The 18,452-nt window shown below is 42.7% G+C and overlaps 1 long non-coding RNA gene across 1 annotated transcript in view; it reads right to left on the reverse strand.

Moving 5' to 3' along the window:
• Nucleotides 1-1,001: 1,001 nt before the first annotated feature.
• The window catches only part of LOC309647638, a 478,548-nt gene continuing 461,097 nt past the window's right edge, over nt 1,002-18,452 (reverse strand). The window contains exons 11-12 of the long non-coding RNA XR_014256209.1: nt 2,928-17,464; nt 1,002-2,867 (exon numbers count right to left, since the gene is read on the reverse strand). This is a non-coding gene — a long non-coding RNA (uncharacterized lncRNA). The remainder of the gene's footprint in view (nt 2,868-2,927; nt 17,465-18,452) is intronic.

Genomic DNA, 18,452 nt, shown 5'->3' on the forward strand with positions numbered 1-18,452 from the left:
GGGAAGTTTGTAAAAACCAACCGTGAGAGCAGGCAAGTAAGCAATACTTAATGTTATCTTTCGGGCAATGATTAAGAAGACCTAAAATATGTTCCTTTTTGTTTTCTATTAAATCAAATTTGAGTTATTATAAGCAGATATCTTCCTAATGCGAGCAGGGCCCCCAGACGGCATGTAGCGTGGCTGTGTTGACCCCTGACCAGGCTTGCATCACACTAGTAGAAGACCTGGAACCATTAGAACTTTAGAATATTTATATATATTTCCAAAGAAACGACTAAAAAACAAAACAGTAAACCAACAGCAATGTGGTGTTATCTTCTGCTTTCAAAATAGTTAAAGACAAAACAAAATGAAGCAAACACAAACAAGAGGTAATGTTTTTTTGCCATTTCAATCTGAAATTTTGGGCTTAGTTTTCAAAGCTCTTTTCATCTCTTGCTCCTTTCAAAATTTCTACCCCAAGTTATCTTTATGCTGATACACAAACCTTCTCTTGTTTTATCCAGACAAATATGTGATTGAAAATAAAAAATTAAGTGATTGATCACCATTCAGATATCATCACATGATCATATTCCTTAATTGTCTCCTGACTGTGTGTTCTGCTTCTTTGCCTAGAATAGATCATCTTCAAGGGCAGGTAGATTATATCTTCTTCAGGGCAGGGTTTCTTTTTCCCCCTTATTCTGGCAAATACAAATAGTACACACCAGTACTAAGCCCTCTCAGAAATATTTTCAGTTTCTCTTCTCCTCAAAAACTTTTATTATACTACATTTCAACAAATGTATTATGTTGCTTTTTTGGTGACATACAATTCCTGATCATTGTGGAATACTTGAAAGCATGTGGAAAAAAATAAAACAAACAAACAAATCACCCATAAACTACAATTTACAGTTTGTATTATATGCTTCTAATCCTTATTTGAAGGTTATACACACACATACAGACTATTTATTGGTAGCTATCTATCTATCTATCTATCTATCTATCTATCTATCTATCTATCTATCTATTCATCTATCATCTGAAACCGAGATGTTTTATTTAGATTTCCCTCTAAAAGTTTGGGTTTATGTTGTACCTGATATTTTGTTACTTGTTTTTTAAATTTAGTATCTTGTGTACAATATATGATGTCATTCTTCTAATTTTACTGTTACTGTGATTCTTACTACAACATGATTTTTAAAATGCATAGTATTCCATCATAGGGAACTATCATGATCTAGTAAAACAATCCTCATTATTGAGCATTTAGGTCATCTGTGTGATGCACTGTTACCTTAATGGGCTTCAGTGAATCATGTGTCCTTGTGCCCCCTCCAAGGCTGATCATGGGTTTGGATAAGTGACTTGTATATTATTTTCCTCCTGCTGCTGTAACAGAGTACCACAAATTTAGTGACTTTAAAGAACCAAATATATTATTTTACAGTTCTCAAGGTCAGAAGTCCAAAATTGGTCTTGCAGGGCTAAAATCAAAATTTGGCAGAGCTGTGGTCCTCCTGGAGGGTCTAAGGAGAATCCATTCTCTACATCTTCCAGCCCCTGGAGGCCTCTCACGTTTCTTGGCCTGTGGCTGCATCACTCCAACCTCTGCTTTGGTCATCATGTCTGCTCTGACTCTGACACCCCTTCTCCTCCCTCTTATGAGGACACTTGTGATTACATTAGGACCACCCAGAGAGTCCTGGAATAATCTTGTCATTTCAACAACCTTAACTTAATCACATAGGTAAAGTCCCTTCTGCACGGAAGGTAACAAATTCACAGGTTTCGGGGGATTAGGATGTAGACATCTTTGGGGGCCATTATTCTGGGGACCATGAATTGCTTTGGTCAATGGGACATCAGCAAATGCAAGGCAGACTAAGACCAGATAAGCACTTGAGCACTGGGGCTTATCCTCTTGGAATTGTGGTGTCACCACGTATAAAATCTATGTTGTCCTGATGGAGGCACCACTGGTATACAAACCAGAGTGCTCATGGCCTTAGCAAACAGCTGGACCTCTGAGCGAGTCTGTCCTGGATCCGACAGCCCTAAGCACGTTGTCATGTAGCCACGTAAATAACCTCCCGGGGAGACCAGCTGGGGGACTGCCCAGCCCAGTTAAGTCCAACTCATGCTGAAGAATTTTGAATAAATAAATCATTTTAGTTTTGAGATACCATTTCTGGGGTTATGTGTTCTGAAGCCATATATAACCTGTTATTTTAACCACAGTTGTGATGAACAACAGTGCATGTACATCTTCAGGGAACACATGAATTCAATGAGAACACTCTTACAGAGTGGAGAGACCAGAAGGACAAGTCTTCAGTGACAAAATTTCTAGTGCTTGGTAAGTAGAATTGTTTCCTTCTGTTGAGACGGCCCTTTGAGTAACTTCCAAGCCCAACTAAATTGGTAGCAATTGCCCTAGTGGGAAACTTGACCAGGGCGCCATGGAACAAGTTCCTTCACATCTCAAGCCCTCATCTTCTCAGTAAATGGGATTTTATCAGTAAAATGGGGACAGAAAATAAATAGAAATGCTGTTGGTCCTTTCCTTTGGGACTCTTGTCATCATTTCATAAAAGTGTCTATATTCAGCGAGCTTTACACACTACAGAGTGCCGAAATTGTGGAAGCTCTTCCTTGGGTTGTCACTGGGCATCATGATGCACCAGCCCGAGGGTGGATTGTGTCCCGGCGTGTTGAGTACTGTGCGAGCCTGGCCAGTGGCTGCATCTCTCTGAACCTTGATTTTTCTTTTCTTGGCTTTCTTCTCCACAAAGCCTTTGGGTTATCTACTTGTCAGAGTTGTACTGAGCACTGATTGAGAGGGTGGACATTGAGCCCCTGGCAAAGTGGCCCTGGAACGGCTTTCCCCATCTCCCCCATTGCTCTCTCAGCTCCCCCCACCCAGCCACCACAGACCCCTAACACCAACTGTGTCCATCGGGGTCAATGTTTTTATGGAAAGAGATGGGAACAGTGGCATACTCATTACTCAGTATTTGACAAGAACGTGTTAAATAGTTTCTATTTCTTGTATTATTCAACCTTGGAAGAAGAGAGATTGGTTAAGAGCCAAAAGACTTAAGGGACAGGGAATGGGCCCCAAAGCATCTAGAGATGGAAGAGAAGCCTAAAGATGATGAGAAAGAACGCAAAGGTTAGTCCGCCAGGAAGTCCTGGTCATTAGTAAAAAGCAAGTGACTCAGTATTCCAAACACCGATAATATCAAAAATATCTACGACGATAGGTGAGATAAATAACAATAGCAAAATTCTTGTCGCCCAGGACAGGGATGGTCAGGAACCCATTCACAGACTCAAGTTGGTTGAATTATTTGAGATTGACATTTACGTGCAATGAATGCATTCAATCGCTAAAATAGAACAGAGGGCATATTCAGCCCCACCTCCTTCAGGAAGTTTTCCTGAATGATCCAGGTTTTAGTCATCTTTCTTGCATTGTGGACTCCACATACGATGCAGTCTCTGTTCCAAGCAATTTAGTAATAAGTCCTATTTTAGTACCTGACTATACTTACTATTGTAAATTATTCACAATTGTTTCGCATGTGTGACCCTTATCTCACTTAGAGTAGAAAAGCCCTGAGAAAAAAGTCCATGTCTTGTATTGTCTTATAATGCTGATTAACCCCCTCCAAACCTTTCCACCCACAGTTCAGGGAAATAACAAAATATTCCAGAAGTTAACGAATTGTTATCCCAGTAATGGCAGGGCCGTGTCTCACTGTCATTCTGAAGGCCTGCTCTGTTGTTTTTCAGTGGTCAGATTGGGTGGGTCAGGTGTTCTGAACAGCCTATAACCCTGCCAAAGAGTTTGCTGGGATAAAAAAGTTGAAGAAGTAGCAATTACCATTTTAACTTATACATACATATTCTTCAAAGTCCTCTTTAAGTTCTTATCTAAGCAATATGAATTTACCCACTGGGAACCTAGTTTAAAAATTCATGGGAGAATCAGAATATAAACACACAATCTAGTAGAATACGGTTTCTGCAGGCCATGTCACAATAATAGTCTATTTGTGGGCAACATTTTAGTGGCTTGCAAGGCATTCCTCGAATGCAGTATAAAATGAACTCAAATGAGGAAGAAACATTTCTTGCAGAATATATTCTGAATATAGACCTTCTCCTCCTCTGATAGTTTGAAAACCAGGAAAGTGCTTACATCAGGTTTTTAAAAAATATAACGTTAGCCTTGGGCCATTGGCATGAGAATCAGCTGGGGCCCAACTTAAAAATCCGATTCCTGACTCTAGGCCAGATGTATTGATTCAGAATCTGCACAAGTGTGGCAAAGACTCTGTATTCAAACGAGCTTCCCAGGGGATTTTGTGGATCCTCATGTCTGCAAACCATCGTTTTATTTTTAATCATAGCTTGATTTCCTAAGAACCTACGTGCATTCCATTCCCTCTTCCTCCACCTTGCTCCACAATTACCATCAATCCATTTACTAAAGCTTGGTTTCTTTCTTAACTTTTAAAAATTTGTAACACATGATGTGCTGCTAAAAGTGTATGCCTCGGGGTAGTAGCTCTGAATCTTGGATTGCATCAGAATGCTCACTGAAACTTAACAGGTAATGCTCAGTCCCCATCCTAGACCCATGAGACACCCTCAAGAGGACTATGGCTGGGGTACACATTTCTTCAAAAGCTGAAGAGGTGACTCAGCAGCCAGAGTAGAGAAACTGGGAGACCGTCACTGTCTTCCAGTACCTAGTGTCCTGGGGGCAGTGGCTCTCTGGCCCTGCTGCTTAGCAAAGTCACCTGGTCCTGGGTGTCCAGGTGTGCCAGCTACAGGGCACGTGGACAGCACGCACGTCTGCCCTCTATGTGCCCCTCCCGACATGGAGCCGTGATTCTCTCAGTTTCTCTGAAGTCTTTCTCCAGCAATCTTCAGCTGATGGCCAGTCTTCCGAGCCTCCAGTGGCCGGTCCAGGAGAAGTGCTTCCGCTCAACCTTCCAGAGGCAGTTATAAGAGTTTCCAGCTCATTCAGGAGACACTGATTTCTGGGAATTTCCACAGAACACCCTAGATTTACCACACAGCATCATATGCCCTATCCTGCCCCTCTGCTGAGCGGTAGGACAGCTCAGAGGCCCATATGCTTCCCTTGGCCTGAAGGAATCTCTTCTGTTCCAGGCTGACCCTCCTGGCTGGAGCAGAGCAAACCCCATCCCTCCTGGACATTGTCCCAATGCAGAGCTCAAAGGCACTTGACATTGATTCTCTCAGTCTCCAGCAGATATTCCCTTCCTATGCCGGGAGGACAGCTTTAAATCCAGCTGCAGGCACACAGACAAATCCCATAGCAGTCTTTGGTACATATGCAAATTCAGTGTCAGCCATAAACCTGGGTTTCACTAGTAAGGTTCTAGTGGAAACATTTCCACATCCAGACAGCCCAGGCCCTGTGAAGGTGGCCCGAGTCTACGTATGAATCATAACCACTTCGATACATTTAACACCACTGCTCTCTATTTTGACTCTGGGGCTGGCGAATAATTTAGCTAAAGAGTTTAGAAAGAACAAAAGGCAGGGCCCCTCGTCAGGGACCTCCTGTATTTTGAATTTTTGCTGGCTTAGGTCAGTCCGTGAACTGCAGTGCTGTTTTAAAATGTAATCATAACTACAAAGGTAGGCTCTGGAATTCTTGCATTGTTTGGCATTTCGTGATTAAAGCTGACATTCGTTGGGCAGAAGTGGAGTTTTAGAATTGATAGACCTCGACTAATCCCAGCAATAAAAATGGTCACAAATGAATGCTGTGACAGGTTTTGAACCAAGAAAAATCATCACTGAGCTCACTAGAAAAGATTAAGAGACAGTCAAGTTAAAAAATTATTGGCTCCATTTACACTCGCTTTGGGTAGCGAATGCTGTTTTATCCATTTGTACTTTTCTGTCGCCTCTTTCATGTGTCTCGTTATAACAATTTCCAAAGCCATAAACAAAGAAAATAAGACATCATCTCAGATAAAAATGGCACACGGTTTAATACAAAACATTAACTATGGCACAACCTGGCCTCAGAGAACAAAGGAGTGTAAAATTCATCTTACTTGACAGTGTTAGAATGCTTTACATTAAATCTAGATTTTAATCCTGATTGTATTGTTACACATTCCACTGTTCCCATGCCATCAGCCTCGAGGACTTTATTATTTATGTAATTCCAACAGTTGATACGGACTCAATGCATCTGATCTCAATGAATGGCATGGGATAAAAAAAAATTATCAGTAGATTTCAGGGGAGAGAAAAAGACCATTTTAATTCTCTTGCAAGGCTATTGATGAGTAACAGATGTCGCTTTTCTGATTGAATTATTTTTGATTCATTTTTCAAAAAAAATATAGATCTGTCAAAGTATTTTAAATCATCTAGAGATAGAGGTTATTTAAACAAGATTCTTTTATTTCTCTTTCTAGGGAGAGTGTCCACCTTCAAGTGCTGCAGGTTACATGGGGATATAATTCAGAGTGACATGTGCTTGAATATATAGTAGTGCCAGTTTCACTGGGGTGGGAGTAGGGGGGTTCCTAGTCTAAAGAGGAACCGGTTGGGTCCATTCTGGTGTCAAGGGCCTTTGAGCAGCAAGATGAGCTGTGGAGAGAAACTTGTCTTAGACGGGCATAACATCTCCTTCCTAGGCTTAGTCAAGAATTCAGGAGTTCAAGACTTATGGTTGCCAAGGGGTGGAGGAGGGACGGACTGGGAGTTTGGGGTTAGTAGATGCAAACTATTATACAGAGAATGGATAAACCACAGGGTCCTACTGTAGAGCACAAGGAACTGTATCTCCTGAAGAAAACCATAATGGAAAAGAATAGGGAAAACAATGTATATATATGTATAACTGAGTCACTTTGCTGTATAGCAGAAAATAACACAACATTGTAAATCAACTATACTTCAATTTAAAAAAAAAAAGAATTCAGGAGTTCAACCAACAGGGAGCAAATATTCTTCCTTCCACAGCAAAAAAAAAAACAAAACTCCTTTACTTAGTTTATCCCCAGCATAATTTACGCTCTACTCTATTTGAGTGGGATACATAAACTCAAGAGAGGAAGGAGAAGAGTCCAACTTTGAAATAAGAGGCGAGATTCCCAAGACTGAGCTCTACCCATCTCCAAGTGGATATGGATCTTAGGTCCAAAAGAATGAACACGAAGCCGTCCTCTTATGCTCAGAATTCAGGTCATCCATTCTTCATGTGCTGAAACCTTCCAGCACAGCGCGGAGGTGAATGGAGGAAGAAAATCTGGAAAAAGAGCATCAAGTTCCAAATGAGAAATTCAAAAAAAATAAAACAAAGCAAGGAGAAGGAAGAATGTCATTTTCTGCGTCTCTGTGAGAAAGATTGGAAAGTGGTATCCCATTAGACAGATGGGGTTCTCAAAGAATTTAAAAAAAAAAAAAACAGTAAGTAGTAAAAATATAAACATGAGGACACACCAGAAAAAAACCTGGATCCTTGGCTTCTCTTAAGAAATAAAAGATAACATGTCAACTCTGGGCTGGTTTTCCCACCGAGCACCATGGGTGAGGCCCTGTAGATCCCAACCTGAGAAGCAGACTCTCGACTGTGCCACCGGTCCCCCCCCCAGGCCTCCTTGTTGTAAATCACACCCCAAGGCCCTTCCAGACACCGGATTTGCAGCCACTGCTCTGTCTTTCCAAGAAGGCAGATTAAACCCACCTGTCGGGAGGCATGGGTCTCTCCTCCTCTTTGAGGCAGAAGCCCCACTGAGTTTACCCAAAACTAAGCTGCTTTGGCTTCAAACTTGGAGTTTCTGATTCAGAATCCAGATATGTTATTTGGCTTTTTTTTGTTTTTTCTAAAATCTGGGTTTCCTTAATAGCTGTCTTGCTGTTGACAATATGATAGACTCACCCGCAATATTTCAGTATTTTAGCTATGCCATTCAGAAAAAGATCAACGTAATCCATGCAAATATAAAAAAATTTATGAGAAAAGTGACTCTCACATGATATTCTGGTAGGAATTCCTATTACGTATCAGTGTAGGCAATAGTAGAAAAGTTGATTTGGGAGAAAGAAAATGAATGGATGAGCAGGTGGAGACTTCCTGGCTACTGGTCTGCACTTTCCATTAAGAAGAAGATAAGTTGGCTCCAAAGTAGCACACACAAACCTTTTCATTGAAATTGATAAAATGCACCAGATGAAGACCCAGCATTGGAACTGGGAAGGGGAGGCAACTGTACCCCTCGCCCAGGGATGCCCTAGATGAGCCCACATCTTGCCAGGCTTCTGTGGTGTCTCTCAGGCCGACTGTTGTGTCCACTAGTTCTCTCTAGGATGATCTAAACCTTTCTTATTTAAAAGCAACAATTTAGCCCAAATGCACTAACGACTCATTTCTTAAAGGCTACATTAGGTGGGAAAACAGAAAAGAAAATACCATATGTAAAATGCATCAGTCACACAAGTTGCCGGAGCTGGCTCGTGAGTTAGGTAAGCAAATAGGAATTTGCAAATTGACTCATACAAGCTCCAAAGCCATCACGGTGATCAGAACATGCCACGGAGGGCAATTGCCTTGGACGTCAAGAAGAAAAGTATGGACACATGCAGCACACGAGGTCTAACAGAGATAAGGAATGGTTGATTACATTTCTCATCTCTGGGTCAGATCAAACCTTCCAGAGAGCCCAGGGTTTATCCTGTGCAGAAAAGTGTAGGGTGAATTGCCAACTGGGACAGGTTTTGTGGATCTGTGGAGGCTTGGCATCGATTCCCGTTGACCATCATCAGATGCCTGGTGCATTCCAGGCATTTGTGTTTCTCCCCAGTCACACTGATCCAACTCTGGCTGAAGATAATTGGGCACTGGCCTTCAATACAGGGCACCTAGTGCAGACTGACAGGCTGGAAATGATCCTTATGGCCACCCTTTTGTAGTTAACAGTGCCGACAAAGGTAATTTTTCTCCCCTTCTAAAGCACAATCATATAATATAAACTCAAGGTATTAATTTCTTTATTTGGATTCTGTCCTGAAACAAGAATACTGTCGATTTGAATGTCTGGGATTTTAAGAATGTTAAAATGATCAGCACTGTAGGTGGACCAGCAACACGCAGGGGATGGTTCCTCAGAGAGAAGAGACAAAGCCAAGCAACGCCAGTGGCCTTGGAATCTAACGCAAGGGAAGAAAACGCTTTCCAAGCGTGAGCCACAAGGCAAATGGCATAATGCGGGGACTGCAGGCAATTATCATTAAACACCGAGAGTGTTCACAAGGAAAAAGACAGTGGCTTGGATGGGAGAGGGCGTGGGCCATGCACGTCAGCAAGGACTAAGGGAAATTCAATCAGAGCTCCGTCAACACCACCTCAAGTTTGCAGAAACCAGACTAAGATGAAAGCTCTAGGTCTATCTCAGACACATCTGAGATAACAGGGAAATTTTGAAACACACTTGCCTCAAAAAGAGGGTTCCTTAAAAAATATCCCTTGAGTGGCATGATTCAGAGCTCTGACAGCTGGTTGTGCGATCAGCGGACGGAGATGAGTTGTGGATTCCGTTGCCATGTTTAGGAAGAAAGAAATTACAGATGAGAAGGGGAGGTGGAATATTTAAACCCTCCCATTAGAGTTATTGCTGAGAAAGACTTAGGAAACACTCCTACCTTCCCAGAGTGACAGAGCCCCCCAAAGAGTGGAGGGGACAGAAAATTCCTACTGTCCACTCCTGGGTGGAGCATAGCCCCTACGGTTATGCCAAGTTCAAGACTGACTAACAGTAACAAGGTGATTCCAGAATATAAAACGGCGTAGAACACAGTGGGCTAAGTGGCGAGCACCTGACTTGGAGGAGCTGGTGGGACTGGCCACACCTTCGCTGTGTGTCTGTGGCTTCGCACAGGCTCCTTCTTGACCCGCCGGGTGTCAGTTTCCTCTGAACTGACGAGTTATACCCACTGCCGAAGGCTGCGGAGACGATCAGATGATCTCATGTGTGAAAATAAATAAACTCAAAAGTGCTAAGGATGAACTGGGAGATTGGGACTTACATATATACACTAATATGTAGGAAATAGATAACTAATAAGAACATGCTGTATTAAAAAAAAAAATCCCAAAAAAAAAAAAAAACAGAAACAAAAATAAAAGTGCTAAGCCAATGGAAAGTATTCTTGGCTTGATTTGTAGTCCTTAAATCATGAGTCAGAGCAAGAAATCCTCACTTTCATTGATCTCGCATCAGCTCAAGTGAGGAGCCAGGGGAGGGCACACTTTGGTCTAAGCACGCGGGGCAGAACGAGCGAGTCCCCTCGTTGATACGAGTCCTCCTTTTCCTTTTGTCGCTGATCGCCCAGTTGGTTCCTCTGGGCCGTCCTCTTTAGCAAAAAGGGGCAGAACCACAAAAGGAAGAGCACGGGGTAACCAGAACTGAGTTAACACATAATATTTAAAATAAGAAGAAAATTCCAGACAGAACTTAGTAGGACCTAGTATGGAAAAGCTGACCGTGATGGGATGGTCCCTAAGACAGTGCATATAGGTTTTATTTACTCTAAGCTCCATTATCTGTAATTTCCGGAGTGCTCCATGAGAAGTCCTAGAGTAAAAGATGATTTGTTAGCTATCACTAACCATTATACATTGTATCAGCTTATTTCTCAAAATTCAAGATTATATTCCAGTTTACTTTTCAAAGAACGATTATACGGATTCATTTGATTGTTCTACTTAACTGTCAAGGGTATTCACTCATTTTGTTAATTAAAGACCATCCACCTCCACTTAATCATGCATTTTCATCAATTAAAGACAGTGTATTAAAATCTCCACAACTATTTACAGAAGTGTTGGACTTCATAACAAGGTTCAGTTAGTATTTTTATCTATTTGTTTTTCAGTCTTTGCCACTAAACCAGGAGCACTTTGAGGAAGAAAAAATAACTATATTTTTATATTCTAAAACCTAAGATGGTAACTAGGATAAAGTAGACGCAATGAATATTTGATAAATGAATCGCACTGAATGAAAAACTCCATCTATACGCAATCTTATCATCTTACTACGCTCATCCATCTGGAAGGAAAGATGCTAGTTTCCTAAATGTGAAACTCTGTAGAGTTTTGTGTCTTTGAAAGTCCTGTTAATATTGGCTTTGGGTTTTTAAAAACTTTGAATAATCTTTTATTTGTAATTTGGATTTCTCGCCTGGGAGGTCCTGTGGGGGGGATGATGGATTTTTTCAAGTGCATTCCCCACGCTTTAGAATCACTGTGAGAGCAAGTACAATTATTAATGGCAGTTTGTAGCATCACTTGGGTGTTTTCAAGTGGGAGAAAGATTGACAAGAGCTGTAATAGAAATCAGGCTTGAACAGAAATGTTGCAGGAGTGTGTAGTTATTTTTAATGTCTTAATACAATAACTGCACACAAATTTCTATCCTTATGTACCTAATGGGCAGATACTGGCTCTTTCTTGGAAAAAAAGAAAGAAATGTATAGATATTTTTTGTTAATCTGTTTTTCTTTAACTTTTTGTTTTGAAATAATTGTAAATTGATAAGAAGTTGAAAAAATAGTGTGGTATCACAAAACCGGCACTGCTACAATCCAGCGATCTTCTTCAGATGTTATTTAATACATACAACTCATTTGTGTTGCGTGCGTGTGTGCATGCACATGTGCACATGTATGTAGTTCTATGCAGTTTTATCACGTGTAGATTTGTGTAAACACTACTACAATCAACATGAAGAACTGTTCCATCACCACGAAAATCCCTAATGCTAGCCCCCCTCTGCAACCCATCCCAAACCCCTAGGACCACTAATCCATTCTCCATGTCCGTCATCTTGTCTTTTCAAGAGTGTTATAGAAATAGAATCAGACGGTGTGTAACCTTTTGAAAGTGGCATTTTTCATTCAGCATAATCGCTTTGAGCTCCAGCCACGTTTTTCGCATGTATCAATAGTTTGTTCATTTTTATTGCTGAGCAGGGTTCCACGCTGTGGATGGACCACAGGTGTTTAAACAGTCACCTGATGAAGCAATTTGTTGATGTATTTGCTAGGTTTTGACTATTAGGAATAAAGTTGCTATTCCCAGCTTTTTGGAATGGCTTTTTTTGTGTGAACACAAATGTCCAGGAATGCAATTCTTGGATCTTACAGTTAAGTACATGTTTAGTGTTATAGAAAGTGCTAAACTGTTGCCAGTGTACCTGTACCACTTTATTTCCCCACCAGCAATGTATGAAAGGTCAAGTTTTCCACACCCTTGCCGGCGTTTGGTGCTTTTGCTATTTTTAATTTTAGCCATTTTGATGGGTAACTCATAGTAATAATGATATATAATTGTGGTTTTGATTTTCATGTGCCTATCTGCCATCTACATATTGTCTTCAGTGAAATGTCTTTTCATATCATTTGCCCGTTTTCTCCTTGGATTGTTTCTTTTTTAATGTTGAGTTTCCAGAGCTCTTTCTATATTCTAAATGCAAATTCTTGGTTGGCTATGTGGCTTACAAATATTTTCTCCTATTCTGTAGTTTACCTTCTCATCCTCTTAACAAGGTCTTCCACAGAACAAACGTTTTTAATCTTGCTCAAGTCCAGGTTGTCATTTTTTTTCTTTTATGGTCATGCTTTGGTGTCATTAGATATTTCTTACTTGGAAACAATCACAGTTTTTCTCACTGGCCAAGGAAGATAGTACAGACTTTGGTTTTCGCTTTCCTCTTCTTCCAATGAAAAGGAAGCAAATAGGCACTACAGTTGTGTGCATCGGTATGGCGTTTGCTATTTGGTTAAATGGAAAGTGGTCTGGTTTGGCTTTAGAGAGGGGAGCATGTGTGACTTGTGGAGCAAAATGTTCTGAGCCTCTGCACTCACTCTGGGAAGATGCTGATGTTAGATTACAAGGTTTAAAGTGCTTTAATTTTATTCAAAGCAAAAATATAACGACTAGAGTTCTTCTAAGTAGTCATTAATAATTCTTAAGATGCTGAAATTATCTCATCGTGCTTGTATGGGCATTTTTCTTTAATTCTTCCTCATATTTATCACAAATTTAAATATATACATAAAATTCCTTAATATTTGCTTTACTGTTTTCTTTAAGCGTGTAGATTTAATATTGCTTAAAATATGATCCAGAGGAAAATAATTGTGCCTTCTTGGTTCACGCTGTATGGCTGTTTAGGCTGTGTAGGTTAAGGCAGCCTCACCCACCTGACCACACTGACTCCTGATCACAGGTAGACAAACCCCTGTGAGCAGACAGCTTCTCAAACTCACCTGAAGCACAAAGTAAACATCACTCTAACTCAGGACTTCTATTTTTCTCTACTTAAACATTAATCTCCATCAGCTATAACATGTTCACCAAAAAAAAAAAAAAAGAAAGAAAGAAATCAACTTTTACCTTTAGCATCCATCTGTTTCTAACATGAAGACAGCTTCATTTAGCAGAAAGTTTAGCTCTGGCATAATTAAAGTTCTACTATTACTAGAACTCGCCGGTTAGTCTAAAATCATTTGGGGACCTTGACTGAAATCTGAATCACAGAAAGTTATATAAAATAACATTAAAAGGACATCCTATGATGAAATTGTAATCTGATTCCTTTATAAGTTCTCTATAAAATGCTGAGTTTATTTTTCAATTCTGAATTTCCTATTCACATACAGAAATAAAGAAGCATAATTTTGTCCATCTATGTGATTTCTGATAGGACAGTTGATCTATATTCTCATAAATTCATATCACTTGACAGCAGATTCCTAAGCACTATATTGTAGTACATAAATATGATTTTAAAATGAAACGCTTTCAGTTGTGGTTCTTTGTTTTTGTTTATTTTCTGTTACCTGGGCTGATAACACTTTATGATGAACGTAATTCTCTTCTAACAAAGGAAGATTATTGAACACGCTGTCAGAGTTGTTCTGATCACATTTTGAACAGGGAGGATAAACTTTCTTGAAGAGCTCACTCACTTATGTGGTGTCTACTCTACTTGTTTCTAAAAATACAGTCACACTTCCTTGCAGCTTTCTTGTTGAGACAAATGTGTTTAGTTGACTCATTTACTGGCCATATTTTATCGACACCATTTTCAAACCTGAAAGTTGACAAGTCACAGAAGGAACAAAGGCCACAGTTGAGGCAAATGAGACACGTGAACGTTTCAGAGAGATTTCACACTGAATATAGATGCAGTCCTGATTCCTAGGTCAGAAAGACACTGAAATGCCTGTTGCTCTCAGGGAGCTTTTCTGAGGCTGCAAACTGTGATTGTTCTATCACTAGGAGGGGGTGTGGATGGGTTTGGGGTGGGGTGGGGCTAAACCAATTTTCCGTTCTACCTCTTCCTTTTGGATGAATTTATCAATCCATTTTTTAAAAAGACAAAAGTCCACAAAAACCCAGGCTTCAGAGATAAAGTAGGAAATAGTCTCTCCACATTGTTTTATTCACTAAACGTATTGATTGAGTACCTATCATGTGTAGCTGGGGTGTCCTGCTCCTGCTGTCCCACGCGTTACACACACGTACACCTTTGAAGTCCAGCTTCCTAACGTAGCACCCTGTGGTTTCATTTAATTTTTTCTCTCCGTAGTATTTAGAGTAAGAATAGTCATGGCTATCATAACAGCTTTTGAGCACTTATGACACGCCAGGCACAGTGCTAAGGCTAATAAACCTGTATCGAATCCTCCAACAAAAGGAGGTACGTTCAAGCGTTATCCAGAGTTTGTAAAGCAGAAACAAACTGCCACTCGCCTGTGGTCACCTGCTCTTGGGAACATTTGGGACCTGATCTCACGTGTGTCTATGTCCCTTTAAAGCCAGGTCTCTTAACCACTGTGTCATTCAGATTTACCATTAGTTGTTTAAGAGGTTTCATTCATGATGAAATGAAATCCTTTTAAAACTTATTCAGATGCTGGTGGTTCAACAGTCAGCTTTGCTGGTCTGTACAGGCACCTGTTCTCACACCTGTCTGCTCCCTGCAGGAGCCGCTCTGAATGGAAGTGCATGTTTCCTACTCCCTACCTCTCCCTCCTCATGAAGACCAGCCATTCGGAGACCAGATGGATGGTCAGCCCTGAGCTGAAGTGCTTATATTGGCTCAGAAATTTTTATTCACTCAGTATTTAATGTTAACTTACAGGCCCTCTTAGAGACTTTATCAAAACTAAGATAAATGAAAAATTTTGATTGAATATAAAGTGGTCTTAGCTTTTTGTTGATTGCACGCTGTAAACATATTGTTTCGATCATTTTTCTCAGTAGAAAGCGTGGATAGTGACAATTCATCATGGGAGGTATAGACTGTGCTGCTCACAGAACAGGCGTCCTGCAGAGACGCAAGACGCTAGACCACTCCAGACCCCACTGCGACGACATCATTACACACGAAATCCAAGTACAGGAGAGATTAAAACAAACAAATCAAATGGCTTCTCATCTTACTATCAAACTGAAAAAAAAAAAAAAGATTTAAACTGGCCTCAAAATAAAAATAAAACGTAGTATTGTTAATACAAAAGGATGACTTCTTAATGGGACTCGGTTGTATCTGAAGACAAGCCCATGAGTAAAGCAAGAATCCAGAGTCACAGTGGACAGGGTCTCTCTAGAGGCAACGACCAGTGAACCTTCTGCGTTGATGGAGGGGCTCCGTACCCAACGCGATCACTAGCCCACGCGGGTGTTCAGCACTTGACTGTGGCTGGTGTGACAGAGAAACTGAATGTCTTATTTCACTTAATTTTAATTTGAATGGTCACACACAATGGCCCCTGCCTACCCCCCTGGACCGTGCGGCTCTGGAACGTAAACACGTGGCTAATGAAAGTGGCGGGAATCTCACTGGTCCCTCCTGCACCCTCAGCTGTGTGCATACCCCCCGCCCCGGGGGCTTCTCATGCAGCTTTCTCTCTGCTCTCAACACCAGCGGGGGCTGAGGACCCACCTCCCAGCTTCCAGCCCAGAGGGACCAGCTGAACACACTGAGGCAGAGGCCTGTCCAGTAAGGACAGTCACCACCGGAACGTAATCAAGGCTGTGCCCTGAGCCTCGGGACTTCCAGAAGCCCCCTCCCCCAGGACACTGAAACAAGGCTGTGTGTCTAAGGGTCCCCTCGCATCTGGGAACACTCTGATAGATACAGATCTCTAAAGTAGAGAGAAGAGACGGCCGGGATCTCAGAGGAACAAATGGCACGAGTCCCCTCCGGGAACATCAGGGAGGGCCCAGGGGCGCGGGAGACGTGGGTGTGGCGTTGCTCTCTGCTCCATCCTCCTGGGCCCGTTCCCGGCGCACCTGTGCCGCAGAGGCTGGGGCTGCGAGCAGCGTGGGCTGGCGAGCAGCGCTAGGCAGCCTGTGTCTCCTGGTTTTCTTGAGTCCCAGGATGAGCCCAAATCAAGCCCCACGGGGAGCACACGAGGCTCTGCTCGGCCTTCGGCATCACGGTCCGTCCTCACAGCCGCAGCTTCCCAACCCGCCCCCCATTTTCCACACACGCGCGACCTTGGGGTAACAGCTGGGCTCCGGCCTCAGGGCCAGTACCCTCCATCAGCCCCGCTCTGGGTGCCCTCCAGTGGTGACAGCAGGAGTATCAGAGTAAGCTTGTTTCCTCTCCTTCCAAATTGGGATACCTTAGCCAAGACCCGTGGGCTCCGGAGTGCAGGGGCGTGGAAGCGTCTCGCACGTCCTGACTGCCCGGGAGGTGCCCGGGACGTTGGACGGTCTTCGGCACCCACCTGTTACGCCCTCTGCCTTTTCCGGTTCTACCTCTGCTCACTTCCCGTGCGCTTCCGCCCTCTCTTTCTTTATTAAAGGACAAGAAATGCGTCCTCCCAATCGCGCGGAGTAGAAGGCGTGTGACCCGCTGTCTCAGCTTCAAACTAGACGAAGGTGGAGGGAGAGACACCGGGTGAAGGGCCGGGGAGCCTGGGGCGGAGCTCGGGGCCTGGTGGTGCAGGTGGAAGGAAAGGAGAGAATTCTGTGGGTTTAGCTGGGAGCCCCCCAAGGGGACCTCCCTGGGCACCCCTCGGCTCACTGCCCTCCTGGCGCCACAGGTGCCCCGACGCCATCACATCACAGCGCGTCCCCAGGTGTGTCTCCACGTGGACCGCAGGCCTCGGGGGACCCCACGTGTCCGCCGCCTCCTCTGCTCCTTGTGGGGCCCGCGCCCCGGCCCGGATGTCGCGGAGAAGAGCCTGAGGGTGTGGCCGCACGGCCATAAATGGCATCGTCTTCTTCTATCCCCTTTCGTTCCTCTTCATTAACGTCAGTTTCTCAGGACACACCAGACAAGCGTTAGCAGGAAAGGCTGGCCGATGGTCGGGGGACTAAAGGTCGTCCCTGAATCAGCGGGTTGTTCTGGGAATTGTCCTGAGCCATCAGGAGAGTCAGCTCCGTCTGTGTCCAAACAAGAAAGGGGGAAGGAAGAACAAAGTGACCTCTTGGAATAAAATCCGGGTGATAGCAAATTGTTCTGGATTCTGCCTTCGGTGTTCTGCTCACCTCACAGGTCTTTTCGAGGAATTTCTTTGAAATCACCTAGATAAGCAAACATAAAGCTAACTTAATTTTACATCTTTGAGGTAAGCTGAGTCCTCTGAATAAGCAGTGAATTAAAATCATCGCCAGAGACGCAGAATTGAGGTGAGCCAAGTGGCCTTTAGATTTTGAAACGAGGACAGCAGCCGTCTCCCTGGCGTCGGAGGGTCTCCCTTTGCTGCAGGGACCCGGAGCTCTGACCTCTGAAGGACCCTGGTCCCCACGGGGCCCTGAGCTGGTGTCGGCCAGCAAAGGGCGGCCACCACAAACACAAAAATCTTTAAAACACAGTGAACAGAAGAAGAAGGAGGGAAATCATTAAACACAGAAAACATCTGTGTCTCTGCTCCACGCGGGCTTATTTTTCCAATACCTCACATACTTCAAATACTTCGGTACAACTCCTGCGTGGGCGGAGAAGAAAAGAAAAATAGCAAAACTCGATATTTTATTAAGCAGATTATCTATATTGACATGAAAAATTGGATACTCTTTTTTTTTTTTTTTGAAAAAAAATAAATATAACTTTTGTTTGTTTTTGGAAGCTTTTTGTGTTCGCTTCTTTGGCCAGACGGGTATCTTTGCCCCGTTCCTCTCCTGGGTTGACGGTGGGCCCACATCCAAGCTCAGGTAGCTCAGTGGGGCGGCTGCTAGGCGTCTGTGTCGAGGGCTGAGACTGCAAAAGAGTTCGAAGGAGCAAAATTGCTGGTAGATCTTTTTGAAAATTATTTCACAGCACGTATAAACTACAGGGCTGACAAGAGGTTTTAAATATGTGCCAGGTATCTTTTTTTTTTCCTCTTTAAAAATAATTTCTGCCTCTGTAAATGCCTCATTTGTGAGTCTA

The sequence above is a fragment of the Balaenoptera physalus genome (genome assembly GCF_965194825.1).
Source record: "Balaenoptera physalus genome assembly, chromosome: 18".
NCBI classification, from domain to species: Eukaryota; Metazoa; Chordata; class Mammalia; order Artiodactyla; family Balaenopteridae; genus Balaenoptera; species Balaenoptera physalus.